Below are 27,384 nucleotides of genomic sequence, written 5' to 3' on the forward strand. Positions count from 1 at the left end.
ATAACATTCTAAAAATCAAAAGGTATTACAACATGAGAGAGAGCGTAAATAGTTATGCACTCAATTCAATTATCAACTTTAACCACACACACACACACACACACACACACACACACACACACACACACACACATATATATATATATGTATATATATATATATATATATAAGATTTCAAATCAATTTGGGGGAAAGGCCTCCAGACCAAAACAATAATGTCATTAAAAAATTCATAAAGCAACATTGTAATATAAATTTTAAAACCCCTTCAAAATTCATGATTTCACAATGTTAAAAGTTGTTGAACAATCTCATTATGCCCAAATAGTTTTAGGAAAACCCCACGTACCTTAGATTACGAGATTTGAAAGATGGAACCTAGTTCTTGATAGATGAAACCCGGATCTTGATCCTTTTCTTGAAATTCTTGATCTTAGGGATGGGGTTTTGATCTTTGGGGAACGGATTAGGGTTGGATTTTTTAGAGGAATTGGGTAATGAGATATATTATGCCTTTGGGGAATGAATTTTAAGGGTTATGGACGGATTTTGGGTGATATAAATCATCTTTTGGACGTTTGGGGTCGAGGGGAAAGGACCAAAGTGCCCCATGACCCTTAAGAAGCTGAAACTGTGTAGGAATAGCCCCCACATCGCGACCCCTAGTTGGGTTAAGTAGCCCTCGCGACGCGACCCCTATTTGGGTCAAGTAGACCTCACGTCGTGGGGCTATCGAGACCCCTTACTGCCTCACACGAAAAATGACATAACTTTTCACTCAGGTATTGCATTAAGGCGAAATCGGTATTGTTGGAAAGCTAATTCGATTATCTACAATTTGGTGGGTATTAATCTGCCAAATTCTATACATACAAAAAGTTAAACTCGTTCAAAGATAACCCTTGTAGAATCGAATATTCAATTTTGGATGAATGAATGGTTCTTAACTCAACTTTGCTTTAGGCCATTTCTATGAACACTTTTCACCTTATAACCACTTAATATACCAGGAGAAAGAACATGACACATGGATTTAAATAAAAACCATGGAATTTGAGTTCACACACATAAGAATGACGGTTCGAATTCTAGCTCAAAAATGCAAGGTGTTACATCTATACACGGGAGTACCATAATGAGGTTGTACTCCTGAAGTAGGAATACCATAAACAGACGCAATACCATAAGAAGTTTGAAGAATACCAAGTACACTTAAGGGAACACCCTCCAAGTGACTCAAAAGGTGAATTAACAAATCTTGAGCACTATGGTATCAACTGAACTGTGTGGAACCTCAGCTGGACCCATACCCTCTGTCTGATAATCATCTCTGCCATATACAACCTCAATTTGAGAGAGGCCTTCCTAGCACATCCTGTGGTTGGGGAAGCTCTTTGTGCCCATCCTTTATCTCTGGGTCGACCATGACCCTACATCATTCTCTAATTAGGGCTCTCATATTAGTTACCGGCTCAACATCTCTAGTATCCCTACCTAGTCTAGATCATTTGCATGGAAATAATGTAATACAAATGTAGAACGTTCGGTATGACCAACCGACACGATAAGGAATCACATTAGTAAAGTTATTCCTAAAGACATCTTATAGCCTTTCAAAGATAGATGTGAACGTGTAGGTACCAATCGCGAGAATCTACTGGACATCTTTCCTCTTACACTTATGTGACCAATAAAATTGGCAATTTAATACCAATTTATCACAATTCAAAAGTTGAGGACATGTTGGCGTCTACCTCAACCCAAAACTTGGTAGACAAGCCAATCGTCCAAAGAAAGAAAAATTCAAAAACAATAATAATATAAGACACGACGAGACTTCTAGAATGATGTCAGGTCAATACACATGAAAATTTAGCAAAAGTCTAAATAAAATACATAAAATCCCTCAAATCTACGGTCATAAATGTAGAGCATCTAATAAATAGATCTGAAATACCAAAAGTACAATTGTGTGTCTCCGAAAACTAGTAAAGATGCCAAGATAGATAAAAGGAGCCTTGGAGTCAACTCTGGAAGCCATAGAGTATTCCAGTACCTTGAAATCACCAACCTAAATTATCAAAAAATCAGCCACCGCATGTTAACATTTCATGATATCGGTTATAGTTTAGCACCATTGAAATACAAATTCATAATATCATATCAATCTAAAACTCGAGTGTTTTTACCATGATAACAATAAAGAAATGATCAATAAGGCCTACAATATATATTCAGGCCTCCACACGAACATCACATTATGAATAAAGACATTTAAATGCACAAGTAAGGCCAAAAATGTTAGATAATGCCCCCACATGGGAAACACACAATATATAATATCACATGTCAACAACGACACAAGGGCATTACGCAATATATAATAGCTCTCAAGATAATTCCAATAGTTATTTTTTCCAATCCATAGCATGCTTTACTTAATTTATTAACTGCCTAGCTAGTCTGAAGAATGTTAAGTTATAACCTACCTTGAAACAATTTAAGCCTAAAGTCCTTCAAAATGGAGCCTTTCCCTTTCGAATAATCTTAGAATCAACTAAAACATACAAATATAACATCTACGCATTAAAAGAAAGCTAATGATACTCATATTGCCTATATTTATGTCAGGTCCATAATGGGTTTGAAGAAACTGTTCTAAAATGAAAGAAGTAAAATTGAAATTTTACTTTAAACACACATCCTCCAAGGTTATAGGAGTCTACAGTTGAAAACCCATGCAAAAATGAGATACAAACAAGGTCTGAATCGAAGAAAATTCATTTTTAAGCTTTATCGATAAAACCTCAAAAATTCTTTTCAAATTTGAGAGTAAAAGGTGTTTTTGAAGATGTAATTAATAGAAAATAATGGAAAGATGAGTTTAGAGGTTACCCACCCAAAAAGGATGGACAAACCCTAGTAAAATCACTTTTTTCGAAGCTTGGAAGTCCAATAATAGAGTAAAATCACAAAAAAAGTATTTATACATTCTGTGAATAGTGCCTTGCGATCACGCATCCCTACCTTGTGATCGTGAGGGTCAATGTTGATCGATAATTGGACTAGTCATCACGGTCGTATAGTTGGGCCTCATGATCATGATGAGTCAACTCGATCCATTCCATTGATTAACCCATCGCGATTGTGATACCACCATGTGATCGCGATTAATATCTTCATCAATGACCGTAATCACGACACATGGCCATGCAATAGCAATAAAGGGCCTGATGCACTAGAAAATGTTGCACCAACAGATTTTTCAAGTAAAGAAATGTTTTCAAATGGACCCTCAATATTCATTTGGGAACCCACTGGAACAAACCATAAATGTTGTCAGGCTATTTTTGATGTTTTGGACTCAATGACCACATCAAATTTTTGAAAAAGTATCCTTTTCAACTAATTGTCCTCTAGACTCCTTTTAGGCAAATTTCACTAGTTTTCAAACAAAGGGTCAAATGTAAAATAAAGGTTCCGAACCCGAACCAACTTCGCTACTAATACAAATTCGACATTCCTAATCTAATGAAATTGTCCAAATCACCATCTGATAATCAGAACTTTAAATATTGATCGAAGTCAATTATAGAACTTTCAAGCCCCTAACCCCAACCCCACCCCCACCCCCACCCCCAAACACTCCCAAAACCCTTCCAAAGGCATTGAAAACCATGTCATCCATCTCCCCACTCCAAATAAACATGTAGCAACTACAACAAATATTAAAATAATCAAATCACACAAAAAGCAAAATTTCATAACTCAAACCATTACAACATGCTTGTGTAGGATAAATAGGTCAATTCTGAATTTTAGTATTGAAAGCTTGAGCTAAGTTGTTGAAATTAAAGTACTGTTCCATTTTTAAATGAGTGTTATTCATCCTCACAAAATCATATCAGAAAACACAGTGAGATGATCTTAAAACGTTCTACTAGTGACAGAGGAAATGAAAATTTGTAACTCAAGAGCTGGTGACAGTGACTTAGCGATAATTTACAAGTGATCTTATATCCCATTTCTGGTTTCATTATTACTTTTACACATCACTACATGAGAGAGATTAGGAAATACTTGAAAAAAAAATTAGGAAACTATTGTTTTGTATAAGATCATTAGTCAACTTATAAATGAGGTGAGTGACTAAGGAAGAGATCTCAAAATAGTTGTATCACTGTAGCGTGCTGCATTAGTTTGATAGTTTGAAAGTAAGTAGGGTTTTTAGTTTTACGAGAGTGAATTGCTCGCACGATAAGAACCCTCACTTTAAACCCTAAGATTGTAAAAGCAGATTTTAATGATTTTAGCATATCACGATCCTTGCACGGCACCTTGCATAATGTAAAAACAAAAACACAAATTATGGCAGTTTTGTACTTCATCTTGCTAATCCTATTCTAAAGGCTGGTGTTTTTGAATAGTCCATAAGGAACATATTTTTGTGTTACAATAGAACATCTTCAACCTATTAAATTCTGGACCTGTTGCATTTTCAATTGCATAGTCTAATGAAAAATCAACAAATATGTTATCATCTCTACATTGATATAATATAGTGGTAACATTACTTAACATGAAATTTCTTCTATCTGTCATAAAATTACATCCTTGATTATTTAGAGACAAGTTTTTTTCTTCTCAAATACGTGAAATATCTTTTTTTGGTAAATAAACAATTTTATTTCACCAAATGCAAATTTGCAAAGCCAAATTGGGACAAACCCCCTTATTTCTCAATTTAAAGAACCAAAAGAACCAGTTTCTAAGGACTCATACTAACAAGCTAGGAGTCCCAAAACTAGCGATCAACCAAGAAGACAAAATTCCAAAAGGACAGAAGACAATAATACTATGACATAGCTGAAAAACTACATCACGGTTCTACATTTAACTTCAGTAGTATTGGCTCCCACTTCCTATATGTCTGGCCACGTATATGAATATAGAGGGCTATTTATCTGTATACCCTGTCCACTGGTAGCTACCACGTTGAAATCTGATGAGGTTTCTTTCCCTCCATATGGTTGTTGACCATCATTGCAAAGACACAACAGATGATAGTTACTCTAGCAGACTTACCCTTTGCTTGCTTTGCTACCCATTCCACTTCTAGTGTCTAGCTGCCAACAGTTTTCTGTATACCTAGCCATTTCTACAATCTCAGCCACAAACACCTAGTAATACAATAGTCTAAGAACAAGTGTTCATGGGTTTCATCATTATTACCACAGAATACACAAGCTGGAGGTACATGAATACCAAGCTTTGCTAGTCTTTTAATAGTAGACAGCCTATTCAACAAAGCAAGCCAAAGTATGAAGATATGTCTGGGATCAACACTATGATTTAGTGGCATTTCTTTACAGTGGAATTTTGGAAGCAATGGGAGCATTGCACCATACAACTTTTTGATAAGGAAATTTGATCCTTGCGCACAGGAAGTCAACCTAGTCATCTTGTAGCCCTAGAGCTACATGTTGCTTAGTACTTATGATTTTCCTGATTACCCAGGTAGCATTTTTAGGGCCTTCACAATTCTCAACAGATTCAAGTTTTAGGTAATAAGCATGGACCCATGTAATCTAGAGGTAGTCTTTCTTTGCAGCTAAAGCCCATACTTTGTGAGCTACTTTATTCCACATATAGAGACTCGGGACATTTAGTCCACCTGTACGCTTTGGGAATCATAGCTTGTCCCAGGCTACCAATGCTTTCTTTGATGTCAAAGTAGTTCCAGTCCAGAGAAAAACTCTACATAATCTAGTGATCAGCTTCATGATCTTTTTAGGCAAGAGGAAAATTTATGCCCAATAAGTTTGGATACCAAAGACTATGGAGTTAATCAGTTGTAGCCTACCGGCATATAATAAGAGTTTGGCATCCCAACATGTTATTCTCTCGATAATTTTGTCAACCAATGGTAGACACTTGTTAAATGTGAGTTTCTTTGAGGAGAGAGGCACACCAAGATATTTAAAGGGTAACCCCCCTTCACTATAGCCTAGATAGGAAAGAATTAGTTGTTTCACATGTGGCTTTGTTCCAAGAAAATAGATAGAACTCTTCTAAATATTGGCTTGAATCCCTAATGCAGTAGAAAATCTTTTGAAAGCCTCCTGAAGCAATACGACAGAGCTGAGGTCAGCTTTGCAGAATAACAATAGGTCATCTGCAAAGCGTATGTGTTTAACTCCAAGTTTTTTACACCTGGATGATAATGAATCCCTTGGTGTTGATCTAAGCAACTCAGTTCCCTGTTCAGGTATTCCATGGCTATCACAAAAAGGTAAGGTGACATAGGGTCACCTTGCCTTATACCTCTTTTGCCTTGAAAGGGTTTAGTTAAGCCACTATTTAAGATCAAGGAATAAAAAACTGAACAAATACATTCCATGACCCATGCTACGAACTTCAAAGGAAGTCCCAACTCAGCTAAAATACCCTTAATAAATCACCAATCAATAGAGTCATATGCTTTCCTAAGGTCTACTTTTAATACACATCTTAGAGAGAGCCCATTTCTAGAATACCACTTGAAAAGTTCTTGTCTGAAATGTATGTTATCAATAATAATTCCTCAATCAATGAAAGAATATTGAGATGGACATATAATATTACCTATTACCTTTTTAATCCTGTTAGTCAAGATCTTGGTGAGAATCTTATAAAAAGTATTACAATAGGCAATGAGACTGAAATCTTTGACCATAGTAGGATTAGCACATTTTGGGACTAAAGTTACTGCAGTGCAGTTGAAGGATTTCAAAAGCTTTCCTGATTTAAAAAGAAACTCTTTTATTGCCTTACGCATATTATTTATCACAGTGTTCCACTGGCTAGTATAAAATTCCATAGTAGAAACATCTATACCTGGTGCTTTGTCCACAGGCATATTCTTCAAAGCATGTAGGATTTTCAGATCAGTAACATCTTGAATAAGATTGAGTTTCTGAGGTTGTGATAAGCATGGACCACTTTTGATCACCATAGAGTTAGGACAGGGAAGCTCAGCTACAAATGCACCCATAAGATCAGAAAAGAAACAAACAAACTCATTTTCAATAAATATGGGGTCAATAATCTTGTTACCTTAAGTATCATAGATAGAAGAAATATTGTTTCTGCTGGCTCTGATTTTACATTGAGCATGAAAGTACTTGGAGTTGGCATCATCGCATTTAGTCCGTGTTGCCTAGACTTCTGCCTCAACACTTTTTCTTCCACTAAAATCCACTTATGAAAGACCTGATTAGTTCCTTCTCTTCACTTATCAATTCTTGATTAAGGGGGTCTACAACAATCCTATTTTGTGTAATTTCTAACTTTACTCTAATGAGTTGGCTTCTTTGAGAATAAGATGCAAGATAAGAGTTTATCCCCTATAGATCACATTTCAGAGCTTTAAGTTTTTGACTTTGTTTGTACATATTTGTGCCATAAAATTGCTTCCTCCATGTGGATGCTATAATCACTGAGACTCCTTGTGCTCCAGCACTGTTCTGTAGAGTTTGAAAGGTTTTGGTCTGTATATTTGTTGAGCATTATGAAGGATGAAGATAGGGAAGTGGGCAGACACCTCTAGATTAAAAAATTCAGCCTCAATATCCCCATAACTCTGTAACCATTGGTAGTTTCCTAGTGCCTAGTCAATCTTTGAGTAGACCCTATGATCCAGCTATTGTTTATTACAAAAAGTATAGCGACAACCTTTTGCATTCAGAGGTGTTAACTGAAGGTGATCCATACAGTCCTTGAAGTCTTGCGTTTCCATCTGAGTAACTGCAGAGCCCAATCTATCATTAGGGGATAATACAATATTAAAGTCCCCACTCAGGAGTCATGGTTCCTAAATAGAATTTCTCAGCACTTTGAGATCTTCCCATAGTTCTACTCTCTTCTGCATACCATTCTTAGCATAAATAATAGTGATATAGGCAGAGAAGGTGCCACTAGCATCACCCATATATTAGTGAATAAATTGCTCTTTGATATTCAAAATAGATACTTGCACATGTGGTTGCCATAGTATCCATATCCTACCATTAGGAGTCGTTGGGTAGTAACAACAAGTATTCCACCCTTCTACTACTTTATTTAGTATATTAGAAGCCTTATTTTTCTTTACTCTGGTTTCAGACAACCACAAATATCAATCTTATGCTTTGTCAGAAGAGCTTTAGCTCTTTCTATTTCAAGGGCTAGTTTAGACCCCTGATGTTCGATGTCTCTATAATCATATATTTGGAGCATCTCCAAGTAGACTTGGAGGTCTATCATTAACTGGGATATGTAGTAGAGAAGCAAACTGGATAGTGCTGCCCTTGTTAGTACTAGCTTGTCCCTAGTTCCTTCACACACCAGATAATCCATGTGAAGAGCTAGGTTTAGTAGTTATTTCTTTATCACAAGTAGCAGCACTGGGGAGGGGGAAGAGGGGTTAAAAGGAGCAGGTATCTTCTCCTCATCCATCTACTCTACCACTGCTACCTTTGTGGCCTCTTTCTGCACCTATTTCTCCCCTTCACCTTTGGTACCGCCTCAAACTTCTCAGCATCTTGCACAACCTTTTCTCTTTTTGACCAATAACTCTCAGAGATGTGGCCAAACTTCAGACAATTTCCACAGTATTTTGGTCTTCGCTCATACTTCACAGGCTGCTAAAAAGTACCTGTAAGAGTAATAATCTCAATAGTGTCAATTAAAGGCTGAGATATATAAGCTTCTACCAAAACTCGAGCATAGGATGTTCTTTCCATACTTACAGTGAACCGATTTGTATGTTTGGGAAACTTTGCTCAGAGTCAGCGCTTCACATTACCAATAACCAACAGGAAGGCCTAGGAAAGTAACCCACAGTGGGTTGGTGTAATGCAATTAGGGTTAAATTTAAAATCAATGTCCCAAGCTTGGACAATAAATGACTTGTTATGGAAGGTATAAGTCCCTCCTATTAACAATCTATCACACTCCTAAGCCATATCAAATCTAAAGATAAAGTACCCAATATAATGACTCAATACCTTGGTTTGTACATGCGAGATGTAAGTCTCAATGGATTTCAAATAAGGGGTGTCCCCAATCACAAAACCTATCAAAACAAACTTCCAATAATTTGCTTAACTTCGTATGTCACCTCAACAATACTCGCAGAGATCTTACCTTGCTTTGAAGTTGGCAAAATATAAGATAGTGATTTACCTTTATGAGTTGTTCGATTTTCACCATACTTCGTCTTTACTACAGGGGTTGTGTGAGTAGACTTTGTCATCATAGAGAATTGGAGGCGCCAGTTAGCTGGTGGACCAAACGAGTCACCATAATCCCACAAATGCAAAGACCTTGGAGAGTCAGAATTTGTTGACGTATCCTCACTCTCCTCAGGGATAGAGTGAACTTTTAGGGGGAGAAAGTTGCTAAACATAATCGATGGGAGATTATAGCTAAGTTCATCTTGTGGGTAACAAGTGGATTTTTTCGATCGAGTCATTAGTAGATGCACGTTAGAAGCCTTGAAATATCTTTTTAACCAACCATGTAGTTCACTTTGACTTTGAGTTCAACCAACAATAGTTGTACAAGCTCTACTAACATCTTAACACATGGATTGTGGGATCTATCTCACAAGTAAAAAAGATAAATAACTATACAATAAAAAAAAAAATGGAGGGAACCAGTAGTGATTTTTCTCTCCTTAAAAGATTACTCTATAGATCATATATAATATTATTGATCACTTTCTTTCTCAAAGGAACACCAAGATCTATTACAATATTGTTGATGATTTTCTTTCTCAGAAAGATCAAATTTGTTACAAAATTATTGATCACTTTCTTTCTCAAAGAGACATCAATTATATTCTCATCCATCAGAACTTCTGTATAGGTAATAAATTCATTACATTTTTTGTATTATTCTTTTATTTTTAGAACAGTAAATTATGTACTCTAAATTTAGTAAATATCAAATATGTACTATATACAACTTATTTTTACTCGTTATTCTTGTTATTTGAATCTACTTACTTATTAGTGAACGTTATTTTGAATGAGAATATCATTAAGATAATAGTTTATATATGACTTGTAAACAAAATGTCCTTTATACAAAGCACTTCGTATATCAATTGTTGCTGCCATGTGTGATCTTCGTGACTCATGTGTGATCTTCATGACACGTTGAAAAATTCTGTCAACCATAAAAATATTTTTATTAGAAAACAAAAATAAAATCAAGGTTTGGCAAATAATAATATAAGCATTATAGTATTACAAGAAAAAACATATAAATATTTCTACACTAAAATAACTTTTGACAGATTTTAACATTTTTATTTTGTTTGTACAGATTGTGTTTCAAATCAGAAATAGAGAATGTTAATGTTGAAAAAGATTCTGCTAATCAAGAAGGTAATATCTCACTTTCATAAAATATTCTTATAGTTTATTATTATTTGTGTTTCATGCTTCTAATTTAAACATTGTTATCTTAAATCACAATGCAAATAATTACAATTATTTTTCAGAAGCTCATAATACTTATACCATCGATAAAAATTTTGTATTTGAGATTGGTATGAAATTTTATTCGAAAGAGGAATCATACAATGCATACAATTCATATGCCGTGGCAAAAAATTTTGGTGTTCGAAAAGGTCCAAAGACTAAAAAGAGAAATAATGAGATAACGAGATGCTTTTTTTTTTGTTCTTGTGAAGGACAATCTTCTAAGCTTTCTCCTTTTCAAGAAAGGAAGAGACAAAGATTAGAATATAGATGTGGATGCTTGGCTCGAATAAAATTTCAAATATCAAATGACATATGGGAAGTATGTGAATTTAATGATGTGCATAGTCATCCAATGATAGAAGACAATTTAAGACATTTCATACAATCTGATCGAAAGCTTACAAGTGCTACAAAAAATATTCTTGATTCTATGGTCGAGGCTGGTATTCGCACTAAAAAAGTTTTACGATATCTTTAAAATGAAGCAGGTGGAATTCAAAATACAGAATTTATTGAGCAAGATGCTCATAACTTTATACAAACACATAAGAGAAATATGATTAGTGGTGGAGATGCTCAAACTTTGATAAATCAGTTTATGCATTTGTAATTGGAGGACTCAAATTTCTTTTATTCTTTTCAAGTTGATGAAGATGGCAGATTGTGCAATTTTTTTTTTGGAGAGATAGCATATCTAGATTGTACTATGGGTGTTTTGGGGATGTGATGATTTTTGACACCACATATCGCACAAATAAATATAACATGATTTGTGCTCTATTTGTTGGTATAAATAGACATTAGAAAAATATTTTCTTTGGATGTGCATCTTGTGTGATGAAACAATTGACTCTTTTATTTGGCTATTTCAAACATTCCTAAAGGGAATGAGAGGAAAAGCACCAACAACAATCTTTACCGATCAAGCTCCTGCTATAGCAACTGCTATTAGAGAAGTTTTTCCTGAAACATGTCATCGGTTATGTGTATGGCACATTGAAAGAAATGCTCAGAAAAATATATCCCACCTTTACTGGAAACAAGGATTTCGAAACTACTTTGATACTTTTTTATAGAGATGCAAGTCAGAATCAAAATTTGAAGTGACATGGCAGAACATGATATCTGAATGAAATTGTACAAATAATACTTGGCTTCAAAAGCTATATGATTTAAGAAAGAAATGGTGTCCGGCATTTAGTCGTTTCATTTTTTCAGCGGACATTAAATCAACTTAAAGAAGTGAAAGTACAAACAGAGTTTTCATAGAAATGACATGCAAGACAATGAATATAACTGAATTTGTGAAGCAATATGAGCAACGAACAACTGAAATACGTGACACTGAGGCAATTGAGGATTACAAATGTTGAGGAAAGCCTAAACTTTTCATAGAAGACTGTGGCATGTTGAAGCATGCTTGTAGTGTGTATACAAGACGAATTTTTACAAGGTTTCAACATGAATTTTTGCAAGGAACAACCAAAAAAGTAATCAATTTGGAAACTAATGGGAATAAAATGATATATACAGTTTTAAAAGGTGAAAGTGAGCAAATTGAAACTGTCCAGTTCAATTCTCTTGATAATTCTATTTTCTGTAGTTGCCAAATGTTTAAAATCATGGGTTGATTGTGTTTTCATGCATTAAAAGTTTTATTCTTTGACTTAAATTTTTCTTGTATACCTGAGAAATACATTTTGAAAAGATGGACTAAGAATGCCAAGCATGGCAGTGGATTTGAGGAGTACACCAAAAAAAAGGAGACAATGAAATCTTCAATGGCAATTTGCTTAAATGGATTAATGAAGGAGTCTTTTACTGTTATGACTTTAGCGGCAAATGACTTGGACTTCGAGGAAATTGCCCAAAATATTTGTATCAGGAAAAGATTGAGATTATTAAGCATCAAAGTGAATTGTATGCTGAAAATTATGAGAAGAATAAGAACAAGCTCAGTGGAAATAATCCTGTTACAGGGTGTAAGGATCAAATTTTGGATCCAATTAAGAAAAAATACAAGAAAAATGAATATGAAAGAATGAAGTCAAGAGGTGAACAAAGAAAAAAAAAGCATCACAAAAGACATTGAAGTATAAAGCAGCAGATGAGCATCAGTCTTTTACCGCTATGGCACCGAGCTTTGAAACGCAATCAACTTCAATGCAAGGCTTCACTGAACTAAATTTTTAGGTTATTTTCCTTCATCAAACTAAATATTTTTAATCATTGTCTTACTACTTTATTTATCTACTAATTTTAGCTCTCTTTTTTTTTCTATTAAAATTCATTTACTAAACTTGATTTTTTTCTTTTTAAATTCAAACCTACAGGTAGATGGATATTCACACAAAAATTTCAGTCAACTATCAACACAAAACTTGAATCTACCTTCTGCAGTGTACTTTCAAAGTCAAGGTTCAAACAATGCATTAGAAAATATTGCTATCAATGAAAAGGAAATATAGCAGATCTGAGCAGCACATTTTGTAACACATTTTATTTTTTTTGAACATTACAAAGACAAGTATTTTGCTATTTGGCATTAGAAATGACATGCAAACAAAGATGTGCAGAGATCTAAATTTTATTACTTATTTTATATAAATTTTTTTCATATTTATATGGATCTGTAGAAAAAAATTAATTAATCATGAAGATGGAGATAGATTCGTACCTGAAAAAATGAATAATCAAAAATTCCAGATGAAGATGAAGTAACTGAGGTAGATTTGAGTAAAGAATGAAAATTTGAGAACAAAGCTTCAATTTTTTTTTTATCTTCAACACATCAATTTTTTTTTTCAACATTAGCAGCATCCTAAATTGTCAATGAATATTTAAATATTAGTATTTAAAGAAATTACAAATTCAATATCAATAGATGAACATGCAATAAGGTTTTCTGATTTTCTGATAAAGATGAATTGGAAAAATCAAGAATACTTTTTCATTTTAATAGTAGAAGTGTTCAGATAAAAAAAATAAAAGTGATATTTTTTGTTTAGAAGAAAGGTTTTGTGATTTTTTGACGAAGATGAATTGAAAAAATCAAGAACACTTTCTAGTTTTAATAGTAGGGTGTTGAGATAAAAAATATAAAAGAATTTTTTTTGTTTAGAAGGAAGCTTTTTTTGATTTTTTGATGAAATGAATTGAAGAAATCAAGAACACTTTTTAATTTTAACAGTAGATGTGTTCAGATAAAAAAAATGTTTTTCCTGTTTAGAAGAAGGCGTTTTTGCTTTCCTGATGAAGATGAATTGGAGAAATCAAGAAAATTTAACTTTTTCGAAAATCGCAAACATAATTTTTCATACACGTTATGTCCTCCACTATTAATGACTTTTAATATTTTAATTTATTTTTCTGTGGACCCCACAGTTCACTAACCATTTTTTACTCAAAATTTTATCTCTCTCTTCTTTCTTTTACTTTGCAATTTTAAATTAATAAAATTGTCCCCCCCCCACAATCCACGTGTCAAGATACTAATGGAGCCTTATACAACTATTGTTGGTTGAGTCTCACTCAAAATAAAATTTTTCGTTCACTATTTCTCTCCATCAATTATGTTGGTAGAATAATATTAGTAATATGGATTCTGATGTGTCCTAAAAAGAAAGGAATATTGAGAATTTGATTATTTACTAAAGTAATTACTGCCACTTTTAATACCAATATTTTTCATTTGTTGTGACATTGATAGCTAGATGACGGAAGGTTCAAATTTAGTACATGAATAACAATGATAGACTTAACATTGATATCTAGATGATGAAATATCAAAATTTAGTATAGGAATAACCAGAGTCGAACCCTGGATTTGAAGATAGGGGGTGCACCATTATCTTTAACATAGTCGTATCAATTATCAATTACACAATTTTTTTTGGCCAACATCAACTACACAATTTGACATATGAATCTTTTAAACTTAAAAATTATTTTTAAACAAATGGGCAAAGTATAAACTTTAAAATGATCAAATGATATTAATTTAATACTAATATAACAAAAGTAGATCATCCTTTTATACTAGATATCGACACGTTTTCATATTCTGAAAACGACCAATGATTACATTGTTTCTTATATTTACAAATATATCCTTCTTAATATAACAAACTAAACAACCACTTAAAAATGCATCACCAATACTACTACGCAATTCATTTTTGCTATGCTTCATGAATGAAAAAGCTTTCTCTACAGTTGCAGTAGCGACTGGTAAAATCAATGTTAACTTCACAAGTAAGGCGATGAGAATTGTCTTTAAAACTAGAATTTGGTTGAGGAGAACAATATCTATCTATTTCAATTCACAAGAATCAATAACAAATTCCTACAAAATAAAAAATTCATCAAGAATATTAGAAAAAAGAAATAAATAAATTTTATACACTAACTTTCAAGCAACAAGTAGATATTAAAAGCAATTAATATTACCCAAACTTGAATAAAAAAATAAACAATGAAAGGAAGAAATGTGTACCTATTAGCATCAAATGAAAAATTGCTCCTTTCTCTTTGTTTGGGTACTATTAATTTATAAATTGTAGTGTCCAGCAATTCAACGAGTTTGGAATTGGGGGAATTTGGGAAAATACGGGTTGGAAATTAGAATTTGAGGGGCAAGTATGGGGCTTGGGATTGGGAAAAGTCCTTTTTTAGTACATAGTAAATATATTAATTAAGGATGGATGGAGTCAGATGAGGTGGCTGCCTAGCTGGTGGAATTTAAATGTATATAAAGGAGAAGTAAAATGAAAAAATCGAGTGACTCCATCAGGAATCGAACACGCGACGTCGGGCTAGAAGAACGTCAACATTTGAGTTCCAAACTAGTGCACCCACACAAGTTTTATTATTGAGGGTGCACAATTAAATATATTAACACTTTAGTAGGATATATATACGTATATATACAATTTTATTAAAAATTTACCCGGTGCACGTGCACCCTCAAGGCACATGTGGGTTTGCCTCTGGGAATAACAATGATCGGCTTGAGGGCAAAGCTGAAAATAGGAATTACTATAACAAAATCTATAATATTGAGTTAAACCTCAACTCTCCTTTCAATGAAAGAGATAGGAAGGACGAGTAGTGGATACTTGATGATTGGCTACTAAATTCTCTAAATATGAATCCAATACAGTTCATCATCAACACTCTCACCAGAGTTCAAGTTTTGTCCTGCTTAGTTCTTCCCTGTTGGTTTGTATTTAGGACTTAATAGAAAATGCTCCATAGGGGATTTACAATGTGTAACATCATAAGGACCATGATATGTAATGGATGATGGTCCAAAATATTTCTAATAAGTTCAGTGTCAAGCGGTATTCTGCATTGGCCTTACAAGAGAACTTCATTACAAAGGTATAATAACTCAATTATTAAGTGATAGATTCAGAATTTGGACATCTTATTTTTAGAATTTTACCTATCTTTAGTCTCAAAAGGTCAAAATTATAGTGTTCAAGCGACACTAAAAAAGGTTGCAAAATAGGGAGGAAATCAAAACTCACTTGGCATTTCTTAACTTCTAGCTTATTGTTTCTTTCTATTTTTCTACTTCAACTCGATTTTTTGGAGTGTTTCTGTTTTAACAGTGGCATAAGAGCTTCTCGTTGATCTTACAGGACCAATTTTTTTAATCTACATCACCAGTGCCATCTAGTAGATTAACTTTAAATCCACCATTTACTTTTAAAAAGGGCAGCCTGGTGCACTAAAGCTACCGCTATGCGCGGTGTTCGGGGAAGGGCCCCACCACAAGGGTGTATGTACGCAGTCTTACCTTGCATTTCTGCCAGAGGCTGTTTCCAAGGCTTGAACCTGTGACCTCCTGATCACACAACAACTTTATCAGTTACTCCAAGGCTCCCCTTCCCACCATTTACTTTTATCGATGAAAATTACCAAATCTGGTTTGTGAATATGCAAGCTTTTCTAGAAGCCTATTGTAATAACCCAGATTTTTAATGAGGGCTAAATGGATAATTTAGCTTATATTATTAATATTAATTAATAGAATTAAGGTAAGCAAACCAAAAGCCAAAACCCTCTCCCTTATTCAGTTTTTTAAAGTTTTAGTTACAAAAAGAGTAGAATATTAGGTCAATTATTTCTATTAGCTATATTTTTCTATTGAAAAAAGCGGTGTTTTGTTCTTTTTCTATAGGCAGCCATACAGACTAGCAGAAACACTCCAATTTTACATTCAGGTATTATGAATTACTTTATCTCCTTAACATATAGTTTCTTAAAATGTAAATTACTTTTAGTGAATTCTTTAGGCAAGTGATTAAAAAATTAAAATTTCTTTAAATAACTTCTGATCATAATCTTTATCGATTTAGTTATTGTGTGTATCTGTTTAAGTGGAAGTAGCAACGGTGACACAATAGTGGAAAGACATATGATCTAATAAGATTAATGACTGAGGTATTAAATTGTGAATTACTAGTACCATGTTAATTGAATAAATAGGCAATTGGATTTCGTTGTTCTTGTTGGAAATTGGGAAAATTTCTAGTAGACACCGTGATAAGTCCATGAAAATTATTTTTAGCTATGCACTGTGAACAATTCTTTTGTACATACTCTCACCTTTTTCAGTGGTATAGTAAGAGGAATTCAATGGACTGGTACTTTGATAGTGGCTTCACTAGTTGATACCTAATCCCGACTAGCATAATTGATATTGTTAATTGATATTTTTGCATAGACTAAAGCTATCCGGGGTTGTTTGATTGATGTTCTACCCATTGCAAGATTGTAAAACTTGTCATTAGCAAGGTAAGTGATACTTTAAGCTTTGATGCTTGCTTTTCAAAACTGTTTTATAAGAATTATTTTTTCTGCCTAGTCCATGTGTTGGGACAAACGTGTGCTTGGTAGAATCGGTGGTCTCAGATCAACCGAGAATATGTATTTTGTTAAGTATATTGAGAATCATTTGATGGTGAGTTGTGAGGTGATGTTGGGATATTGGACGTATTTACTAGCGTACATGTGCTGCCGTAGTATATTAGGGGCATACCTATGCTGCCGTAATATGTTAGGAGCCTTGTACTTATTGTCGTGATATATTTACTAGGGGCATACATAGCTTCCATAATATGTTAGGGGCATTATGTATGCTGTCGTAATATGTTTGGGGCCTTATTCATGCTGCCGTAGTATATTTTGTGGGCATTGTGTATGCTTTTGTGGCCTTATCGGGGTGCTAGGCTGTATACCTTCACTGTCATTTATGACAAACCGTGGGAGTGGATGGAGTTGAGAGATAAATAATGAGTTATGGAAATATTTGTTGGAACTTATTGAGCATTATATTATAAGATATATGTTGTGCATATAGTTTATGTAATCGTGGTGCATTGTATTTTCTAACACTTGTTCCAGGGGTATTAAAGTAGCAGGTCGAGGATCTTACTGAGTTATATTTTTATATAGCTCACTCCTTACTTACATGTCTACAGATACTACCGCGCAAGGTGAAACTAGTGGGTGACGATTTCTTCGTAAGGATTCTAATGCTAAGGTGAGACTTTACATTATTCGTGGGGGCTTTTGTTTCAACTTTAGTTATTTATATTACATTTCTTATCAGTGGGTTAGCATGCCCGAAAGTTGAACCAACATCAGAAAGAAGTGTTGTAAGAAAGTAAGAAGAGTAATAGTTTACCCATCTTTAAATTGTTTGATTTAGTGGTGAAACATAGTTTAAGGATATTGTGTGTATGGTCCTAAGCTTAATGTTTCTTAAAAAAATGCTACAATTAGTAATGTGGTGATTGTGATATCATTGGTGTGAATCTGGTGTGAAAATACATACTCTAAGTATATTGATTATGAGCATGATAGTGACACTTCAAGATGCTTAATATGTTCATGGAGTAGATCAGTGGAAATTCTAGATTTGTGAGAGTGAATAGAAAACTTAGGCCTAAGAATTTATGGTTGAGTATGATACTCAGAGCAGTGTGGCATGACTAGATATTGAAATAAGGAATAAGATGTGAATTATGAAGGTAAAAGAAATTTGAGTCAATATGGAGATTAAAAAAACTGAGTACTTAGATGTATCATTTGTGATGTCTTTTCAAGTGGGGGAGCCTACTATTATTGAACAGTCTGTTGAATATGTGGACACAAATTAGCATCATGATACACTTACATATTGTTATAACTGAGAATAATCAATCTTGAGGTTATCTTTTGTTTGGACTCAAATGATGTTGTCTTGTATTTGATTGTCAAGAAATACTATTGAATTTTTCATTTTAGTTGAGCCTAGTATTTTATATGAAAGATTCAAAGTGTAATTATACATGTAAACTACCTCATCGATAAAAGTTCTGATAGTGTTGGGGGCTAGTGATAGTGAGTAAAGTGAGAGCACTTCAATTAAAGGGTTTACTATATATGCACTTGTGATGGTTGACTTAAGGAGATTTGTAGTTGATAAGATTAAAATATTTATTAATATTCGGTACATTTGAGATTCATAAATATGTATTGAGATCAAAGAAATAGAGCTAACATCATATAGTGATATAGAGTATTACACATGTTGCCCTACAATGTTTGAACTGTTCATATTTTAAATTTGGAGGGTTGAAAAAAAATCGTAGATGAATAATTTTGATAGACATATTCTCCTATTAAGTGCTCGGAGGATAGAGAAATAGTTTGTAAACAAACATGATTAGGGAGCAAAGACTAGTGAAATAGAGCACCTAATTTAGTTTGTATTTATTATACTCTATTCTAGCCTATGTGTTGATATGTTTCAAAAATAGTGCAATGGAATGAGATGCATGTGTTTTCATGCGTGAAGAGAGTAAAAGTGCATTACGTGGGGGTGTATGGATGTATTCCAATGCTGTCATACATGAGAGTTAAGTAGGGGTGTAAAAATGTGTTATTATACCACTATATATATGATCACGATGTAGAGGCATAAGAATATATCCCAATGTCATTTTACGTGAGAGTTTTATATAGGAATTTTTTTTTGATAGTCAAATACTAACATATGTAAGTATGAAGGATGTGTTCCACTATAGGATTGTGATTGTGATACTCGAATGTGTTCTTGAAAAAGAGAGAGAATAAGAGAGTATGCAATATCAACACTAGCCAAATGAATATATCATATTGTGTGGATTGTGATTAGCTACTTTTGACAGAGGTTATACCTCATCTTTGTTACTAACTTGGTATGCAATTTTTGTCTCGGTGACTTCATATAGATGTTGATGTCATTTGTTAGTTGTTGATCCCAACAAGCTATTAAAAAAATAAGTGATCTATGCTTAATAAATATGTTGGTTCGGATGAGAATTGCATTAAGTCAGTTTGGGTATCAATATAGACTTGCTTTACCTTTGAGATTTTTGTGTTCCTTCTTCTTTATTCCACGTGTCTGTAGTTAGATATATGTTTGTGATGATAGCAAAAAAAAATAGTTTAAGGGATTGGAAGTAGATAAAAAAATTTGGGATATGAGAAATCTCCATGATATTGGTAATACTTTTTCGAAACTTGAGTCGGAAGAAGGTTTCTCAAGTGAAAATTATGATTCGCAAATCATGTAGTTTGAGATTTTATGTGATTTTTAGGTTGTCCACTAGATAAATAGCTTAGACTACAGAAGACTATATATTAGAAAGATCTAGAGATCAATGATTGTTTTAATGCGTGCATTCTTCAATTGACTGAGCATTCTTCAATAAAAGTATTTTAGAGATATTATGTGTTTAGAGTTGATAGAAATATCACTGCCAAAATGTGTATGAAAAAGTCATATAGTGGTTAGTAGTTTCTACATAATTCAAAACCCGTTCGAGGGCGAACGTTATTTTAAGTGGGGGAGAATGTAATAATCCAAATTTTTAATTAGGGGTAAATGGGTAATTTAGCTTATATTATTAATATTAATTAATAGAATTAAGGTAAGCAAACCAAAAGCCAAAACCCTCCCCCTTATTCAGTTTTTCAAAGTTTCAGTTACAAAAAGAGTAGAATATTAGGTCAATTGCTTTTATTAGCTATATTTTTCTATTGAAAAAATGGTGCTTTATTCTTTTTCTAGGGGCAGCCATACAGACTAGCAGAAACACTCCAATTTCACATTCAGGTATTGTGAATTAGTTTATCATCTTATCATATAGTTTCTTAAAATGTAAATTGCTTTTAGTGAATTCTTTAGGCAAGTGATTAACAAATCAAAATTTCTTTAAGTAACTTCTGATCATAATCTTTATCGATTTAGTTATTGTGTGTCTGTTTAAATGGAAGTAGCAATGGTGACGCAATAGTGGAAAGACATATGATCTAATAACAATAATGATTGGGGTATTAAATTGTGAATTACTAGTACCATGTTAATTGAATAAATAGGGAATTAGATTTTGTTGTTCTTGTTAGAAATTAGGGATATTACTAGTGGACACCGTGATAAGTCCATGAAAATTATTTTTAGCTATGCACTGTGAACAATTCTTTTGTACACACTCTCACCTTTTTCAGTGGTATAGTAAGAGGAATTTAGTAGAGCGGTACTTTGATAGTGGCTTCACTAGTTGAGACCTAATCCGAGGTTGTTTGGTCTATGTTCTACCCATTGAAAGATTGGAAAACTTGTCATTAGCAAGGTAAGTGAGACTCTAAGCTTTGATGCTTGCATTTCAAAACTACTTTATAAAAATTATATTTTTCTGCCTAGTCCATGTGTTGAGACAAGCGTGTGCTTGGTAGAATCGGTGGTCTTGGATCAACTGAGAATATGTATTTTGTTAAGTATATTGAGAATCATTTGATGGTGAGTTGTGAAGTGATATTGGGATATTGGACATATTTACTAGCGCACATGTGCTGCAGTAATATGTTAGTGGTATAACTATGCTGTTATAATATGTTAGGGGCCTTGTACTTATTGTCATGATATATTTACTAGGGGCATACATAGCTGCCGTAACATGTTAGGGGCATTGTGTATGCTGCTATAATTTGTTAGGGGCCTGGTTCATGCTGCCTTAGTATACTTTGTGGGCATTGTGTATGCCTCTGTGGCCTTGTCGGGGTGCTGAGCTGATCACCTTCACTGCCGTTTATGACAAGTCATGAGAGTGGATGGAGTTGAGAGATATATAATGAGTTATTGAAACATTTGTTGGAACTTATTGAGCATTATATTATAAGATATATGTTGTGCATATAATTTGTGTAATCGTGGTGCGTTGTATTCTTTAACACTTGTTCCAGGGGTATTAAAATAGCAGGTCAAGGATCTTACTGAGTTATATTTTTATATAGCTCACTTCTTACTTACATATCTATAGATATAGTACCGCGCAAGGTGAAACTCGTGGGTAACGATTTCTTCGTAAGGATTCTAATGCTAAAGTGAGCCTTCACATTATTCCTGGGAGCTTTCTTTTCAACTTTAGCTATTTAGATTACATTTTCTTTCAGTGGGTTAGCATGCCCAAAAGTTGAACTCATGTAACTCTATTTTAGATGCTCCATGGTCTTAGTGTAAGATTAGGGATAGAGAATTAGTTCAAAAGTGATTGTTGAATTTATAATTTAAATGGATTTTTGTTGAATTCTTATTCATTATTTATTTATGGATTGGAGTTGTACATACATTATCTTACTGCTTATTGACTAGTAAAGTGTGAGGAAGATTGGTTTTCCCTGTAGGTGGTGTTAGCGGGTGCCAGTCACGTCTACGAATGATTTTGGGATGTGACACCTATGAACTCTAGGAAACTATGACGGAGGACATACTAGGACCTTCTAAACTGAAAAATCTTACCATGGCTAGATCAGATCCAACAATGAAGATAAGGCAAAGAAATCTAAAGCCAAGACGCTTATGCAGAATGTTATGGCAAATTTCTTGTTCTATAGAATCATGGATTGTAAAACAACAAAAGAGGCTTGAGATAGGTTGAGATAAAAATATCAAGGCAACAATGGAACATGTCAAATGTACGTATTGAACCTAAAAAAAGAGTTTGAGTCCTTGACTATGCAGGAGGATGAAACAATCAGTAAGCATGTTGATCGAGTCTCCCTAACTGTTAATAACATTAGGCTTCTCGGTAAAGAATTTATAGACAAACGAATTATGGAGAAATTTCTTATGAATCTTTTTGAGAGGTTTGAATCTAAGACTTTCTCTTTTGAAAAATCCAAGGACTTGAACAAACTCTCATTAGGTGAACTAATGAGTGCTCTTCAAGCACAAGAGCAAAGAAGGATTGTGGGACAAGACAAGTTCACTGAAGGAACTTTATCTGTCCAAAAGAAAATTTTTGGTAAAGGAAATAAACAATTCAACCAAAATAATAAGGGCAAACATGATGGAGGAAACAATAATGGAGATGTGAAGCAGAATTTTTCTCGGTGCAAACATTGTAAAAAATACTACACATCTGGAGAAGTATTGTCGGTGGAGAGTCGATGCTATATGCAGTAACTGTAAACAGATGGGGCACATACCCAAGGTTTTCAAATAAAAAACAAAAGCCTCTGGAGCTTTGCAAGCACAATTAGAAGAAACTGCAGATACATATAAGGTGCAACTCTTTACAGTTCCAGAGTTTTCAACCAATGAATCCTCTGGTTTGTGGCTTCTTAATAGTAGTTGCACACACGTGTGTGGTGATGATGAAATGTTTGGATTCCATGATGATACTTAGAAATCCAAAGTAAGAGTAGGAAATGGTGAGCCTATGGAAGTTAAAGGCAGAGTTACAGTGTCTATCACAGCAATATTAGGAATCAAAACTATTCATGATGTTTTGTACACATGTGATATGAGTCAAAATTTGTTGAGTATTGGACAAATGCTTGAAAATAATTATCCAGTGCATTTTAAGAATCGTGATTGTGTTGTTTTTGACCCTTCTGGCGCAGAATTATTTTAAGTCTAGATAAGCAAAAAAATGTTTTCAGCTGATTGACAAAAAATAACTAGGCAGGCTTACACTATTACTTCACAAACATGTACAAACCTAGGGCACAAAATGTTTGGTCACTTCGATCTGAGAAGAATCGAAGAGATGAAAAAGAAGGATCTAGTGGAAAAAGAAGCTTGGATTTCTTTCTAATGCTCAATTTTGTGAAACTTGTCAGGTGAGAAAGCAAATAAAATTTCCATTTCAAGCAAATAAAGCATGGAGAGATAATTGGAAACTTTATCTCATTCATACAGAAGTTAGTAACCTAATGAAAATAGATTCTTTGAGTGATAACAAATATTTTCTCCCCTTTGTTGATGAGTAAACCAGAATGTGTGGGGTTTATTTCATTAAATAGAAGAGTGAAGTATTTAATGTTTTAAAACAATTTTATGCTTAGAAAATCAATGTAATCTCAATATTAAAGCTTTAAGGTATGACAATGGAGGAGAATATACTTCTATTAAGTTTGTGGAGTTTTGTAGTGGCATAGGTATTGAATGACAACTGACATTACCATATACTCCACAACAAAATGGCATGTATGAAAGGAAGAACATAACTGTAGTGGAGATGGCCAGGTATACTTTTCTTGAAAGAAAATCACAAATCAGTTTTGTTATGAGGCAATCAATACCTCAATTTATTTACTGAACAAATTTCCCACTAAGTCCTTGTAGGCTATGACATCGTATGAAGCTTGGTGTGGGAACAAACCATTAGTACACCATCCCATAATCTTTAGGTGTATATGTTGTTATCAAGTTCCAGAACCTAAGAGGAGTAAGTTGGAAAACAAGGCTTAGAAGGGCATATTTTTGGGCTATAGTTCATCATCCAAAGGATACGGAATTTGCTATTTGAAAACAAAAAAAAAGTAATCCTCAACCAAGAATTAAAGTTTGATGAAACATCATCTTGAGGTTAGAAAAATTATAAGTTGTCTTATTCTAATTTTTTTAAAAGAGCAACCTCAACTTGCAGAGGATGAACTAGTGGATGACGTACTTGTACGGGGCACCAGAACCTTAAATGATGTCTATCAGCAGTGTAATTGGGTTATCTCTGAACCAATAAGCTATGTTGTAGTATAAGACTCTTAAGCATGGAGGAGAGATATGCATGATTGAAAATAATGGAACTTGATAGCTTGTTGACAGGACTAGAAATATAAGGTGATTGGTGTAAAATGGATTTTCAAGACAAAACTCAATCATGATGGCTCAATTTGTAAACACAAGGCTAGATTGATAGTGAAAAGATATGCACAACAATATGGTGTGGACTACTAGGAAATATTTTCTGCACAATCAAGTCTTTTTTTATTGTAACTCATAATTCCTGACAAATTCGTCAGCTTGGTGCAAAATTATCTTTTTTTAATGGATTGCTTGCTTAAAAAATCTATGTAGAAAAAACTGATGGTTTCTCAACTCCTGGAAAAAGGATCATTCTATGTCTTAACGAAGACCTTGCATGGTCTAATACAATCCCCAAGAGCGTGATATGAAAGAATAATGGACAATTATCTCATCCAACTTGACTTCAATAAAAGTCAAAGTAAAGCTACTTTGAACATGAAAGTCACTGGTGGTGGGTCCTTAGTTGTTTCAATTTATGTGGATGACGTGCTAGTGGTAGGAAGCAAACTTGAACTAATCCAAAGGTTGAAGGATGAAATGGAAAAAGTCTTTGAAATGACTGCTTCTTGAGTCATGAAGTACTTCATTGGCATGGAAGTGTTGTAATCTAGTGATGAAATTTATATTCCAACGAAAGTACATTTCAGATATTCTAAATAGGTTCAAAATGCAAGACTATAAACCTGTGAGTACTTTAATCTCTATCGGTGTGAAGTTTGGCAAGGTTGAGAATTCTGAAAAAGTTGATGACATTATGTATAGAAGCATAATTGACAGCCTTCTATATTTAATCACAAGTAGACCTAACATTCTGGTTGTTGTAAGTTTGCTCTCTAGGTTTATGTATTCACCTAGAGAAACACACTTCACAGCTGCTAAAAGAGTGTTAAAGTACATTAAAGGAATCAACAAATTTGGAATTTTCTTCTAACATTTGCAGAAGTGACTTTGAATCTAATTGATTACTTTTAGAGTGATTGGGGTGGCATTATGATAATTCCAGAAGCATTTTTGAATATCTGTTCTATTTGCGGATAAGTTCTTTTAGTGGGAGCTTTAGGAAATAAGAAACTACATCTCAATAAAAAGCAGAATTGGAGTACATAGTTGTTGTATCTGTTGTGAACTTGGCTATCTGGCTAACGAAGATATTGAAGGACTTCGGCCGTGAACAAACTGAAGTTAGCAGGTGTTACACTCAAAATTTTAGCTCTATGTGCTTAATTGTTAAAGATCACATAATTATTCTTTATTTTATTTTATAATTTATTACTCCCCCCATTTCAAAAAGAATAATTTCTTTCCTTTTTTGAAAATACTTTAATTTCAATTTTCCACATGATATATTTAGGACCACAAGATTAAAGGACATTTTAGTACATTTAACACAACTTTAATTTAAGGCCCCAAGATTCAAAAGTCTTCTTTATTTTCGTAAACTTTGTATTAAGTCATAGTAGGTCATTTTATTTTAAACGGATGGAGTAATAATTATCCTTATTTTAGGATTTATTTTCATATTTGAAATTTTTATAATTTAATGATAATTATCTTTAATTTCATAAATATTAAGATTTTCTGTAACGCCCCGAATCTGGTACCCGAAATGCTACATGGTACTCATGACCCCGAAGGACCACAAACTAACCCATGACTGATATTTGTACCTGTATACTGGATGCTACACTGTATAAATGCAGAAATAGTAGGCTGAAACATGCCATAAGGTTCAAAACTGAAACATAACTGATAAAACATAACATCTGAATGGGGTATGGAATACCCAAAACAATTGAAATAAACTGTCTAAACATGATAATCTGAAAAGCCTCTAACTGTTTGAGTAAGGAGTTGATGGGACATGTCCCCAAATGACTCCAACTAATAAATTAATTATTGAGATAATAAATAATGGTTATGTCCTTGAAGGATGAGGACTTACTGCTATCTCTGACTGCTGAGACTGGAATGCTACTGATGCTCTCGAGCTCGTGCTTTTGAACTTATGGTATAAAATACCATAACGCAAATACGCTAGTACTTTGAATGTACTGGTATGCATGGAAGGTAGGCTGAATGCAAAGGGTTCACATGCATGAACTATACTAACTGACTGGACAACATGAACGTGAGAATACATGCATGAATATATAATAACTGTAGCTGAGTTAATGACAACATGATTATTGAATCTGAGTACTGATAATATGAGTTACTGATAACTGTATAACTGAAATAACTGATACTGAGCGACTATATCTGATAGTCTAGTTTCTAATGGAATTAATTAAGTTCCATATTATTGTGAGTCGACTGTATCTGACAGTCCTAAATTTTGCAGAGCTATCTGAATTCTACTACTGAGACTGAATGACTGTATCTGACAGTCTTGATTTTGAAACTGAAACTATAGGAAGTAATTATCTAACCGACATGCCCCTAATACACCATTATGGTTGAGTTGGGGTCCAATCTGTAACCCCAATTGGAAAGGTGTCAATACCGCGCCACTGGTAAGGACAATCTGTGAGTAACCTTCATATAACAGGTAACTCTAGTGAGAATGGTGGGAACCATCATATAACAGGTTAAGCTACCTCATCTACCCTCATATAACAAGCTATGATGTCTCAACCTACGATGTCTATGTAGTTCTGGAATGCAAGGATTGCTTCTAAGAATCACACCCTCATATAACAGATGAGTTCCCATCCTTGGTTCACTCGATGCTAATTCTTGCTCCCA

At 33.8% G+C, this 27,384-nt stretch overlaps 1 long non-coding RNA gene across 4 annotated transcripts; it reads right to left on the reverse strand.

Moving 5' to 3' along the window:
• Positions 1–1,802: 1,802 nt before the first annotated feature.
• Positions 1,803–9,622, reverse strand: LOC107850956. Of its 4 annotated transcripts, XR_001668827.2 has the most exons (6): positions 9,205–9,620; positions 9,027–9,094; positions 8,769–8,843; positions 7,096–8,674; positions 6,877–7,017; positions 1,803–2,071 (listed from the first exon to the last, which is right to left on the reverse strand). It is a non-coding gene; the product is annotated as an uncharacterized LOC107850956 (long non-coding RNA). The 4 variants fall into 4 exon arrangements; XR_001668826.2 differs by having other exon boundaries at positions 8,769–9,094; positions 9,205–9,622; XR_007048713.1 differs by having other exon boundaries at positions 9,027–9,619.
• Positions 9,623–27,384: the final 17,762 nt, after the last annotated feature.

Source organism: Capsicum annuum, chromosome 12 (assembly GCF_002878395.1).
Source record: "Capsicum annuum cultivar UCD-10X-F1 chromosome 12, UCD10Xv1.1, whole genome shotgun sequence".
Lineage (NCBI taxonomy): Eukaryota > Viridiplantae > Streptophyta > Magnoliopsida > Solanales > Solanaceae > Capsicum > Capsicum annuum.